Below are 15,342 nucleotides of genomic sequence, written 5' to 3'. Positions count from 1 at the left end.
CGACCACGGGAGCAGACAGTGTGATATCACAACAAGCCGACCACAGGAGCAGACAGCGTGATATCACAACAAGCCGACCACGGGAGCAGACAGCGTGATATCGCAACAAGCTGACTGCAGGAGCAGATACCAGAACCCAGGCGTCTTCCATTAAACCTGACAGTAAAAAGGGTTTGCAAAAATGTTACGCCATCCTTCTCACCAAGTGCTTTTTTTTGAGACGGAATCTTGCTCCGTCACCCAGGGTGGAGTGCCAGTGGCTCAATCTCGGCTCACTACAACCTCCGCCTCCCAGGTTCAAGTGATTCTTTTGCCTCAGCCTCCTGAGTAGCTGGGACTACAAGTATGCACCACCGTGCCCAGCTAATTTTTGTATTTTTAGTGGAGACAGTGTTTCACCATGTTGGCCAGGCTGGTCTCAAACTCCTGACCTCAAGTGATCCACCCACCTTGGCCTCCCAGAGTGCTAGGATTACAGGCATGAGCCACTGCTTTTTTTTTTTTTTTTGGAGACAGGGTCTCACTCTGTCACCAAGGCTGGAGTACAGTGGTATGATCACGGCTCACTGCAGCCTCAACCTCCCAGGCTCAGGTAATCCTCCCACCTCAGCCTCCTGAGTAGCTGGGACCACAGAAGATGTACGCCACTACACCAGCTAATTTTTTATTTTTTGTAGAGATGCAGGTCTCATTATATTGCCTAGGCTGGTCTCAAATTACTGGCCTGTGGGTAACACCCACCATGGGCACTGAGGAAGGAGAATTATGCAGACCCCAGGCACAATTTGTGCCTGAAGTATAACTCACTGCTTACTTATATCTAGCATATATATCTATAAATCATACTTAATCCTATATAATCTTTCTATATAATCACATAACTTACTGCTTACTATATCTAGCTTATATAATCATAGTTAGTTCCATATAATCTTTCTATACAGGTATTGATCGACTTACGACCTATGCAACTTACGACCATTTGACTTTATCACCACAATCGCTAGCCACGACTGCTCCGCGTCTGGCAGCGCAAACATTGCCCAGCTGGGCGTACGACAGTGCGGACCAGCTTTCGTCTGTATTGTGAAATTTATGAAGAAAAAAAGAAACATACAATTCAGACAAAGCTCACCATGTTTATGAAAAAACCAACTCCGGTAACCCCAACTGTTGCCTCAGATGACGACATCAACGATCCGCAGCCAAGCACCGGCGGCCAATGAAATGTTTCATACATGTTTATATATTTTGATATGTTTTGCAATTGGGAAAATGTTTCCTGTGGTATTTTTTACACCTGTGTTTTGTATTTTTGTATGCACCTGTATTTTGTAATTTTGTATGTTTGGCAAATATTAAGCCAGTTGTACTGGTAATGCAGTGTTTTACTTAAACCTGACGAATGTAAAAATAAGAAACAAAATGGTGTAGAGATGATACACATGGCATAAAATGAACAAATTATGATATAACAATAATGAAAGAAAATTATGATAAAATATGACTTAAAGATGTTTATAACGTCATTTCACAGTACTGTACATATAGCCTACTCAACTTACGACCAAATCGTGTTACGACCGGTCTGTCGGAACCAATCGTGGTCGTAAGTCGAGCACTAGCTGTATAATCATATAAGGGATATTGTCGGAGCTGCACCGACTCATTTAGTGCTGATTTATAGGATCCTTCCACATAACCATATAGTAGTCTGTAGTAGGAGGAATGCCTAGAGCAGTCACAGAATAGCAGCAGCACACGGCAAAACAGCCAGACCAGGACGAGAACCCAAGACCCAGGCGGTGGCGTCCCTGCCTGAAAGGGCACACGCTGTATGGCAGGCTTGGAGCAAGAGCCTCTCCTCCAGATAAAGGAGCTGTAGCACCTTACATCCAGTTTCTGTGGAAAGTCGGCCTCAGGCCTGAGATCCTGGAAGTAACCGAGGGAGAAGAACCCCTCTGGTGTGACCAGTCATGGTGGCTGTGCACCCTGTCAGTCTTTTCTCGCTTCTGTGCTGCCTCAAATCATCCTCCCGTAAATATCATAAGAGAACAGCACACGTCTGTCAGCTCCCACTGCATTGGCTTACAGTATCCTTCTACTAGAAACCCTTTGAAGTCTCCAGCCCCCAGATAAGAAGTGTTGCACACGACACCTGTTGCACACAGCCCACCTCTTTGCCTCAGTGACCTAATGGGGGTGGACCCCTTTTCTGTACATGACCCTCTACTACTGTGCACAGCACGGCCCTCTACTGCTCACAGCCCACTTGTCTGCCCAGGTGACATAATGGGGTGGCCCCCTCGCTTGTGACTCAAGTGATTATGTATGCCCTATTACTAAGCCTATAGATGATGACCTCACTTATGACCCTTCTCCCTGCTTGGACCTGATAAATACAGACGCTTCTGGGCGTTCAGGGCCTCGCCAGTCTCAGCTCATAGGTGGCATGGCCCCCCGAGTCCAGCTGCTCTTCATCAGTGTCCTCTTTACTTCTTGGATCCTGCACCTCAGCACAGCGTAAGGGACACCCCATGACCCTGTGGGGCCAACAGCCCTGCCTCAAGCAATCTTCCTGCCTCAGCCTCCCAAAGTGCTGGGATTGCAGGCCTGAACCACCATGCCCGGCCTCACCAAGTGTTTTCCTTGTTTCGAAATAGATGTTTTTCATAAAAACACATTATTTATACCAACATGCAATGAGTTTATTACTGCTATTTTTAAATGCATTAATAATATTTTTAAATTCTAATAGGATACATAATAGATTAGTGCTTATACACAAAAATCTTCTGGGTCCTTCAGGATTCTAAGAGAGCAAAAAGGGTTCCTTAAGCTAAACGTTTGAGAACCACTTTGCTACCTCATCTGCTTTACCTAAAAGCGAACAGAAAAATGAACTGGCGTGCCACCCAGGGGCCTTACTCTGCACGGCGGCATGGGCGACCACCCAGTGTGGATTCCAGCTGGGCCACGTGACCTTCAGCACGTTCAGCCACTGTCCTCTGCCCTGGTTTACTCCTGGGGAAAACGGTGCAGGGCATTCCTGCCACCTCCTCGGGGCTGTGGCAGGATGGCTAAGTCTGCATTCTCCAAGGCACTCAGGGACCGAGGCCAGGTAATCACCATCACTGTTATTTTCACGCTGTAAAGTCGCTGAAGGTCCACTAAGGAAGACAGAGAAAGGGAGACCAGCCTGACGTCCCCTTTAGCCACAGAGACCCCGACTCCCTGAGGAGCAGGGATGGGGACATGGCACCCTGACACAGCTGGCCACTCCCCACCCCAAGTCCATCTGTGGTGGGACACTGCATCCGAGGGAGGGTGGGCTCCCCAGCTGCCGCCTCCACCAGGAGCTGCAAACTTCCAGACAGCTGAGCCTGTCTAAGCAGCCTTGGGATCCAAAACTGCTGCCTTCTGAGATCCCGAAATCCTCGTCTCCTCTACTCCCTTAACCCAGCCGGGAGTGGGTGTCCCTCTCCCACAACCCAAACAGGCTTGTCAAAAGCAGGCAGGCTCAAAAGAGACAGAATGGTCCCAAAGGGGACCCTGCCCAGACTCAGCACAGAGAACATCCACCAGCCAACATGCCTGAGTCACCACACCAGGCCCAGACACTCCCCATGGAGACCTCAAAGAATCAAAAACAACCCACAGCAGCCCCACAGGACACACAACCGTCTCCCCATGCCTCTAGCAACCAGCAGCGCTTCCCAATTCCAAAGGCTGGGCGAACATGGAGTTGCTGTGGGGAGGCAGGTCAGCCCTGGCACGCTCCCCAACCAAGAATGTGGCACAGGGGCGTCCCTGTGTGTGGGGAATTATGAACACCACATGCCAGGCCTCGCCATGACCATCTGGAGGAATTCCATTTCCGGCCCAATCTGGACTGCATCATATTCCACAGAATACTCCCTGCTTAGCCAAAGCCACTCGCTCACGCCTGCCATGTAAGTGTGCTGGGTCCACGAGACTGACAGAGACACGGATCCGGGGGCTTTGCGCTGCCTGCCCAGGAACCCGTCAGCCCAAAGGCCCATGGCATCGAGCAGCCGGCCCAAAGGCCGACACAGGGCTGGCCCAATGCCTGAAACCCTCAGAGTGAACCAAGAAAGGACACGCCAGTGGCTGGATGGCTTCCTGGAGTTGAATGACCCTTGATGATGGCAAAGTCCAGAACCGGGACAAGGGGCAGTGGTGATGCCATCCGGTATCTTCCCCTGCCAACATCCCCTGGTCCATGCTTGGCACCCCAGCAGGACCTTGAAATGCAGATAGGAGCAAGGCATGATCCCTCTCCTGAGGACCTGGCCACCTGGTGAGGAGGCGTCAGACAGGAGCCCGGCTGGACCAGAGGCAAACAGCTCCAGTGTGCAGGCCCTGCACAGGAAGCGGGGAGTGACACAGATTCTTCATCCCAGGTAAATTTGTGGCAGGTGGCAGGAAAAACATGGATAGGAGCAACCGAGCCCTGTGCTCTCAGGAATATAATTGAGGCAGAAGCATCCCCTTCTACTCCCCAGGAAATCTGCCTTCTCCCCAGGAAAGGAATCCAGGGGAGGATTTTCAGGAAAGACAGGCTCAGAGGCTCATTTCCCACTTCCTAAGAGCCCAGAAGTCTGAGTCTGCTCCAGGCCTGGAAACCCAGGAGGCCCTGCACCCCATTCCCTGGGCCCTAAGCCTCCCAGTGGACTAAGGGACAGGCTGCCAGCTGTCCAGACTCTCGGCCGTTCCCTACCCCCAGCGAGGACTGTAGGCACGGACTCTGGATTCTCCTTAAGAAGAGGAGGGGACTGATGAGCCAGAGCGAGGACGACGTGGGGCAGGACATCCCCAAGTCTGCAGGGAGGTGGCAAGCCTGGCAGTGTCCAGAGCATACTGCTGGCATCACCTGTCACTGCCTTCACCTGGGTATCACCACTACCCCCAGGTGAGAAACACCTGCGGGACCCTGAGTACTGTGTAATCTTGTGAACTCGGATCTTCTCCCGTGCACCTCATCTTTCAAAACAAGGTGCAAGGACCCTTTCCAAGCGGACCCAGCTGAGTATAGAGGGTAACCAAGTCTTTCCTGAAATTGCTCATTGGAGAAAGGCCTTGGGTCCCCTTTCCCACCTCCCCTCCCAGACATCCCTGAGATTTTTACATCACAAAGGCATTGCTGTCCCCGGGAAGCTGGCGAGGTAGGAGTGCAGCTCCAGGTGAAGAGCCCTCCTGACACCTAAGGAAAAGGCTCAGGCAGCTGGGCATCAGTTAAAACCCCAAAGACACCCACTGCCTTGTCACTCAGGGGTGCAGTGCCAGCAACATTTCCCCTATCCCATCTCTCAAAATCTGAAATATATTTATAGTTTTTGACCAACTGTGTCCCAGCAATGACTGTACAGCTTTTTCAATTCAGAAGTAATTTTTTAAATACTTAGCAACTTGAGGTCACAGGAAACTTTATGAAAGTCAATTTATGTATATTTTTCATGCAGAGAAGTATGCTGGGTTGATTAATAAAAGACCCATGAGCATAAAAGTCTATTACGTTAGGACATAATTCTTTGGGGAAGTGGCTGCATAAATTCAAGAAGAGAAAATGATGAAAATGTCCTGATGCTCACTTCCATGCCTATCAAGGAAAAGTGGGTATGCAGTCATGATGGGTTTATATCACAGTGAGTCAAGAGTTAGCCAACAGTTACTTTTAAAATATTGGTATTTACCTGACAGAGGTACCGTAGCCTTTACCAGTATTTAAGCCCATGAAGAAAAACGTTAGACGTTGACCTTAAAACGTGTGAGAATCCTGGTAAATGATTAATGGCAGAATCTGAAAGTCCACTGGCAATTCTGTCAGCTTTGCTGGATGTTTGAATTTCTCATAAATTGTTGCAGAAAATGTACGAGAGGATAAACTGCTTTTTGAAAATAACACTTTTAGGGAGAGACCAAAAAAAAAAAAAAAAAAAAAAAAAAGGAAGCGGCAGGCCCCGGCGCGGCAGGCCCCAGCGCGGCAGGGCCTGGCCGGGCTGTGATGCTTATTACCTCCAATTCGCGCCTCCTGGGGGGTCTCCAGTGTGGCCTTTCTAAGTCCAGCATCTCAGGGCTGCCCCCTCTGTTATTCCTCTCCCTCTGGGGGGACTCCAGTGCTGCCTTGCTACTGCATCAGAATTTCTGGGAGGGAGGCCAGGAGTCTTGCATCCCCCCATCTGGGATCTGCAACCTCAGATTGGGCGTTTGTGGCCTAACTCCACTCACATGCCCCTCACTGAGCTAACTCCAGAGGAGCAACCACGCCCAGCAAGGACAATTTTCAAACACCGTCCCCAGTCGTGCTCTGGTGCAGCTCGGGGTTCAGCAATGACATCTGGCAGCCAATCAGGGGAGCCCAGCGTGTCCCTGCTGCTGCCCACAAACTCCTGGCGGCCCCACAGGCTTTTAAGAGCTTAATCTCCCAGGGAGCAGGCTGCGTTTCAGCCAGCCCACCCCCAAAGGCCCATCCCCCAGGTACCTGCATCCAGAGAAAGCCAGGCTATGGTCCCTAAACCCAGGGCAGGCTCTGGGTACTGGGCACAGGCCCATCTTCCTCTGCCTTGCGAAGACTGGAAACCCTCGAATGCAGGGAAGACTCGCATCAGAGGCACCTGTACCCCAAAGCCCAGCGTCAGTACTGGCCCCACAGCCAATGAGACAGCTGGCCATCAGCAGCATCAGACCAGTCCTTGAATTTGCTTTCAACAATGGAAAACGTGCAGCACATCAAGAAGTCTGATCAGAAGCTGGTTTTCACCTGCTGACCACAGCGCTATTCACAGCATGGAGCAAGAAGTCTAATTTTCCAACAGCTGCCTGGCTGCTTTGTCCAGCTGGGCGGCGTGCATTTAGCCGCCATGTTGTGTGGGGTCAAGGGCTCCCCTACCCACTAGCTGTGTGGGCTCAGAGAAGCGGCTTCACTTCTCTGAGCCTCAGGCTCCTGATCTGTGAAATGGGAATGGTAATGAATCGGAGCTGACTTCTCTGAGATTGACTGAGGGAATAAATAGCGAGAGTGTGGCACTAATGCCAACCACAAGGAAAATGCCCGGTGAGAGTCTCACTACCCGGGCTGCAGCTGCTGACGTTATTAGCTGGTGGCTCTGCTCTGTCCCCACCCTGGGAACAAGGACTGGATCATTCTGACAAGGGGCCACGCTCAGTCCCAGGAGGATACCATCAAACAGCCCGGACCTCCTCCAGGGGTCTGCATACCCCACCCCACGGTGGGCTGGGGACCCTTTCTATGGCCTGCAGCACTCAGTGGTCACCTCCATCACAACCCCTGTCTGGTGGCGCCTCTTCCTCCCCATGAGCATGGAAGCTCCCCGAGGCAGCCCTTGCTGCCAGTCCAGGCCTGGATGAGGCGGCAGGCCCTCAGATGATTATTCATGTGGAAAGAAACATATCCTAAATCACCTCTGGCCATCAGAGTGACAGGTCTCTCCTTTTGGGTGGGAGGTTAGGTGCAGTGGCCAAGTCACAAAGGTCACTCAGCCCCGGGGGGGCTGCAGACTCCAAGCCCTGCACTAAATATGCGCCCAGTCTCTCAACAAGTGATTCATTCTCCCAATGCCCAGGTGAACGGCAAGACGAGGGTGCTGCAGAGATGGAAAGACCGACCTTTGTTTCAAGCTGTCCTCCATTGTCCTCCATTCTCCTCCCCTCCCCTCCCCTCTCCTTCCTTCCACAAATTCCCCAGTCTGTAGAAACTGAGAGGGTCAGGAAATTTGCTGGAGGTCACGGGGATGAAAGAAGAACCTGCAGGGTCACTCCCTGAAGCTCACAGTCCCAGTTACAGGACATCCGGGGGCTCCTGATGAGGCTGGTGTCCATTTCCACCAGCTTTTCTCAGCCACACCCTCCAGGCTGCCCCCAGACTCCAGGTACTACAGCCCCACGTGAAAGCTCCTCCTGGAGTTTACAAAGCAGGAGGTTGGAATTCCAGGCAGGTGAGAGATCTCAGGTGTGCGTGAGACCTCAGGTGTCATCCCAGAACTCCATTAGAGGCACAAGCTCCGGCCCCACAGTGGCTCCCAAGCTGAGCCCCACTCTAGAAAAGTCCTCATCCCTTATCAGGTCCCACAAGGACGCCAGAGTCTCACATCTGCAACTCTGCTACATATCTGGAAATAAGGTAAGTATGCTAAAACACTGCCTTCCTATAAAAAGCCATTTTTAGGAGTGTGTTCCTGTATATTGGTCAATTCCTGGCCCGTTTTTCTCTCCCATCCTTTTCCTCATCACTGATGAAATATAAAATGCAATGCAGTCTCGAAATCCCTTCACCTTCCTCTGGGAAGCACTCACATCGGGTATCACCTGGCTCCCCAGCCCCCCCCCACACCCCCGCCTAGACCAAGGCGGCTGGAAGCTAGTAGGGGCCCTGCACACAACCCTAAGCACCTGAATAAAGAAATGAATGAAAATCTCCTTGAAACTCACCCGAATAGGAACAGGGCTTTCTAGAGCAGACTGTACTTGGAGATAGTAGGCACAAAGAACCCTCACACAGAGCCCCCCTTTCCTGGGGGGATCTAACTGGTTAAAAGCAGCCCAGTGCCGTCAACCCAGCCCACTGGAACCATCTTTATGGGTGAAATCACCTACTCAAAGTCACCTTTGATACTTGAATTCCAGCCTCCTTCCAAAGGGACCCAAAGAAGCACCAAGCTTTCCACCCAATTCTTCCTTCCAGGAAAACGGGGAACTCCTGGGTGTGATAACAATCGAAGGCCTTATAGCCAGTGCCCCCCAGGAGCTGGACCATCCAGACCTTACTGGTACACCCGGGTTCCTCTGAGGACAAGGGTCTCCCTCAAGCCCCATTTGAGGACACTGTGACATCCGGCAAAGAAACCCACAGCTCTTACCTACCAACACCCCCGTGAGAGCAACCAGCGGCTTTCCCCAAAATTAACACTGAACCCAGAGCCGGTCCAGCTGGCTCCCTTCACTCCGCTCCTGCAGGCTCAACCCTTTCCCTCAACCTTGTTTCCAACCCACAAGTAGTTGGAAGACTCCAAAAACAGTTGGCCCGGGGGCTGTTCTGGACCTGCCGAAACCGCCGGGACGCCAGGCTCGGTGCCTGGCGCATAGTAGGTCGTCATTAATTAAGTGAAGAGGACCGCAGGGCACCCGAGTCAAGGCTGAATCGGCCAGGCCGTTTTCCAGGGGGGCAGAACTTCCCCGTGTCTGGGTCTGCAAAACCGAGGGTCACATCCCAGGTAGAGAGCAAACCGCCCACCCCCACCGGGGGACTTCGAAATTACCTCTCTGGATCTGGAAGCTTAATTAGCTGATTGGCCTCATTAACGTTAGAACTTGAGTTTCAAACGAAAAAGAGGTCACGCAACTATTCAATTTACTACCTCGAATTTCCACCCGAAAACCGCTTTTATTTTCGGATGACCTCTGAGGACGCCCAGGACCTTGCCCGCAGCTGCCAGCACCCCCCGCCCAAGGACCCTACTTGAACCCCCACATTTGAATCCCCCCACCTGCCCGGCCCGAACCCCTTTAAAAGCTCGGCGGCGAAAACCCACTGTCACCTGCACCACCCTTTCTCCCTCTGGGTTCCCTGGTCCCAGGGAAAGACGAACCTCGCCCCCGCGCCCACCCACCTCGAGCAGGGTGTCCGCACTAAGACCCGCCTGGAGGGCGCCGCGCTGTGCCCCCCTCCCCAACCCGCCCCAAAGTCCCAGAACCCGGGCGGCGAGGTCCACCGCGGCCCCCGCACCTCCTCCCCAATCCGGGCGGCTAAGCCTGCTGCGGTGGTCGCAGCCCCCCCCACCCCCGAACCCCGGCGGCTAAGCCCGCTGCGGTGGTCGCACCTGCTGGCTCAGTCCGGCGGCCCCAGCCCGGGTGGCGAGTGCGCTGTCGGCGTCTCCGGGAGCGCTCCCTGCGCCTGGCGCCCGGGGCCGGGGCCGCCCGGTGGAGGCGCCTGGGCCGCGGGCTGCGCAGGCGGAGCTGCCCGGCCGCCGGGGAGGAGGGATGCCCGGGCGAAAGTTGCCAGGGAAACTTGATCAAGTCGAGCGCGCCGGTGCCAGCTTCCTGCATAATTGACGGACGGCAGAGGCCGGGCTGCGCCCGCCGGGTCTCCCTATCCCAGCTGGTGAGCCCGGCAGACGGCGGTCGGGCACCCGGCGGTGGCTCCGCGCGACCCCCGGGCCATGAGCGCCCGACCCGCCACCCCCGGGCCCGCACCAGGCGCGCCGGCCCCGGCCTCTCCGCGACAGCTGCTGCAGCCGCGCGCGCCTGGATGGGAGCTGGGTGCGGGGCCAGGGTGACCGCAGCGGGGTCTCCGGAGACCGGGAGGCCGCGGCTCGGGTCCCCGCCCCCGCGCGCCACCTGGCGGCCCCGCACCAGCTCCTCGGCTGGGCTCTCTAGCCCGGGTCCTAGGGCTGGCGGGCGGCGACCTGGGGCGAGGAGACTCCGGGAGTGCGGCGGAGATCGCACCACGCGCGCTGTGCCAGAGGAAGGGGCAGGACACGCCGGAGACCACCGGGTCCGTGCACGCAGGGGACTAGGCGGGGGCTACTGCGCGCCGCGCCCAAGCCGATCCCAAAGCTTTCCACACCGGCACCTGCCCCGGAAGGAAGGCGCGCGGGGGGAGGGGCTCGCTGTCGAGAATCGACCCCCACCTGGGCACGCGGCTCCCTCCCCCCAGCACTCGCCTCTCCAGCCTCTCTGAGTCCAGGACTGCGCTTACCCGGTAGTTGGTGCTCTTGGAATGGAGACGCACCCAAAACGCCGCCAGTGAGCAGGGCCGGGAGCCCAAGAGCCCCCTCCAGTCCTCCCCATCCGCAGCCTCACCTGGCTCGGGCAGCTGCTCCGCGAGTAGTCGGGGTCGGGTCCGAGCCCCCCGGGAGCGCCGGAGTCCGCGCTTACCTGGCTCCCGCGGCGCCGCGCCCAGCCCGCCAGAGCGCGGGATCAGCGGCCGCCGCTCAGGTGCAGGGGGTGGGGAAGGACCCGGCCCCGCCCCGCACTGCCGCCCGCTGCCCGGGGTCCCCCGAAGGGCGGCTCGGCCCCTCCGGCGCGGGCTCCGGCGAGGGTGGGGGAGGGGCCCTCTCGCTGCCGAAAGGACGCGCGCGGCCCAGGACCCGCGGGCGACCAGCCCCGGACCCCCGCCCCCGCCCCGGACCTCCGCCCCCGCCCCGGACACCGCCCCCTGCCCCGGACCACCGCCCCCCGCCCCGGCCCCGCTCCCGCTCCCGCTCCCGCCCGCTGCTGCGGCTCGGGCGCGCGCGTGGGGTCTGTTGTGGCAACCCCGGGAGATCGCGGGGCGTCCAGGCCGCCTCCGCCCCGCCCCGGGCTGCGTGGCCCACGCACCTCCCTCTCCCCGGCCGAACCCGGCCGAGGAGAAAGTCCCTGAATTTTGTAAAGTCCGGTTGGGTCTGCACGATTATCCTGAACGCAGCTGGCTACCGCCACAGAGTATTTATAATAATAGGATTCGGAAATAGAGGCCGACTGCACATCAAAACGTTTGCAGAGCAAATGAAAACTTTGTACCCGGGTCATATGCCGGCGTCTGCTGCCCAGGCCACCAGGCCTGGGGCGCCTTCCGCCCAGGGGTGCGCCACGAGGTCTCCGCCAGCTGCCCTCCAAGCCAAGAAAAGCTGGGGGGTGGGGCGGGGAGAGCATAAGCCAAGGGCTCAGGCGAATCCCAGCGGCAAAAGGCACCCTCCGGAGACTCCCAGGCATGCTGTTATTATCCAGGACTCCAGATTGCTAGGTTTGCCGAAGCCCTAAGGGGCTGGTCCTGAGCTCTGAGCTGTGGAAGCCCTAAGGGGCTGGTCCTGAGCTCTGAGCTGTGGCCGGGTTGATTTACTCCTCCCTGATCTGATGCGTGAGCCTCCGGCTGATAGATTTTCTCAAGACCTTAATCATTCACTGGGAATCTCCCCCAGTACAAGCTGCGTGCCTCTGAGTAAGCTGTTGAGGTCTCTGTGTTCTGGGTTTTCCAATATTCTGGAAGGGGTGAGTGGGGATCAGAGTCCAAGCTGTGGAGAACTGCCTCCAGAACCCTGAAGTTTGACATTATGCAAAACCCAAACTGTGCCCACCACATAGAGAGAGAGAGAGAGAGAGAGAGAGAGAGAGAGAGAGAGAGAGAATGTGTGTGTGTGTGTGTGTGTGTGTGTGAAGTCTATCTAACAGGACATGCCTGGGAGGTTTGCATGGGCTGGTGACTTCAACATGCCAAAGGCAAAGTTAAATATTTGCTCTAGATAGTTTTTTTTCCTGCTTGCATAATTGTCCCACATTTCAAAGAAGTCTTTAAAAGCACTTAGGTTTAAAAAAAAAAACGTTGTGTTTGAGGCCTGAATATTTCAGGACACACGTGGAGTAAATATTGTAACTCCTTGGGGGCAGCTGCCTTCTGCAAACATCTTTCTAGCAGCTGCTTCCCTAAGCATAGACTTGATAAAATATTTTGTCGAATAAATAAGGGAGGCAATCAGTCAAATAATAATAATCCCCAAACAGGAAGAAGGTCGCCCTGGCAGGAGCCTGCAGGCATCCTTTCTTTGGCATGGAAGCTGGGGCTCCTGGGAGAGGTATCAGCAGGACAACCGGATGTTCTTTGGGTTCACCAGTGGCAGAGAGTGGGGGTGGAGCTCTATCTTTCCATAATGCCTGTCAGTACCCTCCACCCCAAAGAAGGCAAGTCATCTGAATAAAGCGGCATATTTACCCTGCAAACCTAGCTCAAACACCTATCCTCAAGATATTTCCCTCCTTTTACCAGATTCCCAGCCTGGGAACGCCCCTTCCTAGGTTTCTAGACCCCCCACTGCAGCTGGTCACAGTTCAGCTGTGAACACTTTTCTGATAGCTCCATGCAAGGTTTAAGACCGATGCCATTCTGCTATCTGTAAGAAATACTTCCCTAGGGACGCAGGCCTCGGCCAGCCTTCCACCCAAGTGCACACCCCTTGGGCCATCCCCCTCCAGTCCTTCTGATCTGTTTGTTAGCCAACAAGAGCGCTGTGTGAGAGCCCCAGCATTCGGCATTTTAAAGACAGCATCCTGCTTACGCCCCAGTTTCTTTGTGTCTGTTTAGCGATTTCCAGTTCAGCCTTGCGCTCCGATGAAGCAACACCCTTCAAGTCTGTAAAAACCTCTTGTGATCCCGAAACAAGGAAAATAAAGGTGAGGGGTGATGGATATACTAATTTCCCTGATTTGATCATGACACATTGTATACATGTATCAAAATCTCACACTGGACCCTTTAAATATTTACTACAATTATGTATCAACTAAAAATATTGACGAAAAAAAAAGTCTCTTATGAAAAGGTTCAGGATCAGTAAACACTGTCACAGTGACTGTATTAACACCTGAACGCCCTGAGCGGGCATCTCAGATTGAGGGGAACACCGACCCCCACTGCTCATTTGAAGTAGGACTTCTTTTGGGATTCTCATTTCTGGTGGGCCACCCACACCACCAAGTGCCTTGTTTTAGGTTCAGTTTAGGAGGAGGAGACCTGACCCTCCTGGCTTCTTGGTTCCAGAACCCCTTGGTTTTATTTCTGGAAACTGCCTTCCTGGATTCGCCAGGTTTTGCAGAAAGGGGTAAGGTTTTCCATCTGATCGTCTTCTCTTTTTTCTTGTCCGACCTGAACCATGAAACCATCAGCCACGTCTGTGGAGTGCCTGCTGTGCCTCCCTGAACATGCTGGGACTTTCTGGGAAAAGTCACTGTTTTACAGAGGACTGGAAACTGGGGCACCGCACCCTCAGGGATGTGAGACATAACCACCTTTTTGGTCCTGGGGAAAACATTATAAATATTTTGTGGCTTAGATTAACCCAGATGCTCACTGCCTTCAGCGGCAGTCCCTCTCTCCCAGAGAAGCTCCTGGGTTTGGGGCTTATGTGTCAATAGCTGGAAGCCAGCACATCTTCAGAGAAAGGTTCTCAGACAGCCTGAGGGGGAGTGGCCTAACCCAGGCAACCCTGTTATTTAACAGGTGAGAAGCTGAGATCCAAGGAGGGGAGGAGACTTTCTCAAGGACATGAGGTCAGAGCCACACAGGCAGGCACACACAGGTGAAGCCAGGTAAAGGCAGGTGTACACAGGTAAAGGCAGGTGCTCTGGCCAGCCAGTCAGCCGCATCCCCTCGTCTCTGCCATGTTTTCCCATGCTTTTGCCATTGTTTCTACTTGTTCTCCATGACAGGAAGAGATCCACTTCTCTCCTGTTCCCTCCCATGTCAAACACTGGAAAATTCACTCATTTCTCCAAAATTTCGTGACAGTTTCTAACTCAGTCGCATAAACCTGAGGCTGTAAGGATTCGCAGATTCTACAAGTCCTCTAACTCCTGTGCAGAAGCGCCTCTCGTGTCTCACCTCTGTAGATTACTATGGATTTTCATGCCTCTCCATTCATTTTCCATGAGCTTACGTGGATGGATCTGCTCAGAAAAGCGTCCTGGGACTTTGACCATAAGCGTCTGGGCTGCTACCTAGGAGAGTGGAGGGAGAGTGTTTCTCCTGGAACCTGAGCTGATGAGAGGATGGTTTGGAGGTTTTCCTGCTGCCCTGGAGCAGGAGGATGTGGGGAGCAGCAGGCAGGCGGGGAGGCTGCAGGACAGGCTCTGCCGGCTTTCCCAGCCAGGGCATGCGCTCTTTCCCTGAGGCCCGCGTCCAGAACAAGGGTGTTTTCCACCTTCTCCCAGCCTGGTGGGGTGGTGCAGGGCATCCTGTAGAATGGAGGAGTTAGTCCCTAAAGGGCCACTCCCAGTCCTTGTGGAAGCTGAGCTGGGAGGCTGGGAGAGGGGGCTGCCCTGCCTCCACCCCGCAGGTGAGCAGTCCTGCTGGGGCTCATTCTGCAGCTTCTAGGAAGGGCCTTTGGAGCCTTCGTTGCTTACAGCAGGGGCCAGGACAAAACACCTGTATTTGGAGATGTCCTCCATCTGCATCTCCCTTCCGCTGCTTCCTCATTCCTGCTCCCTGGCATCAACTCTCAAACAGGGGAGCCTGGATCCGAGTCCTTGTTCCAGCCAAAGCGTGGTGGGAAAACCCAAAATAATATAGTGCCCCTGCTTATCCACAGAGGATACATTCCAAGACCCTCAGCGGATGCCCGAAACTGTGGGTAGTACTGACCCTGGTAATACTATTTTTCTATCTCATGGTCTAGACAGGTGAGTAGCATACACTGCGTGGAGACACTGGACAAAGTGATGCTTCACATCCAGGGTGAGATGGGGCCGGATGCCCTGAGGTTTTATCACCCCGCTCAGAACACCACGCAGTTTAAAACTTACTAATTGTTTATTGATGGAATTTTCCATGTAATA

At 54.4% G+C, this 15,342-nt stretch overlaps 1 protein-coding gene across 3 annotated transcripts in view; it reads right to left on the bottom strand.

Moving 5' to 3' along the window:
* SHANK2 (SH3 and multiple ankyrin repeat domains 2) overlaps positions 1-10,919 on the bottom strand; it is a 687,472-nt gene extending 676,553 nt beyond the window's left edge. Inside the window, exon 1 of one of the 3 annotated variants that reach the window (XM_032282493.1) lies at positions 10,840-10,919. The gene's annotated coding sequence lies outside the window, so the exon portion shown is untranslated. Of the gene's footprint in view, positions 1-9,857; positions 9,933-10,735; positions 10,812-10,839 lie in introns of those variants that run through there. The other 2 variants (XM_032282495.1, XM_032282494.1) reach the window with 2 other exon arrangements.
* Between the last annotated feature and the right edge of the window lie 4,423 nt (positions 10,920-15,342).

This window comes from Sapajus apella, unplaced genomic scaffold, assembly GCF_009761245.1.
Source record: "Sapajus apella isolate SASKATOON/1434 unplaced genomic scaffold, GSC_monkey_1.0 scaffold14, whole genome shotgun sequence".
Taxonomy (NCBI): domain Eukaryota; kingdom Metazoa; phylum Chordata; class Mammalia; order Primates; family Cebidae; genus Sapajus; species Sapajus apella.
The sequence above is the reverse complement of the archived record's forward strand: the minus strand, read 5'-3'. Positions and strand labels throughout refer to the sequence as shown.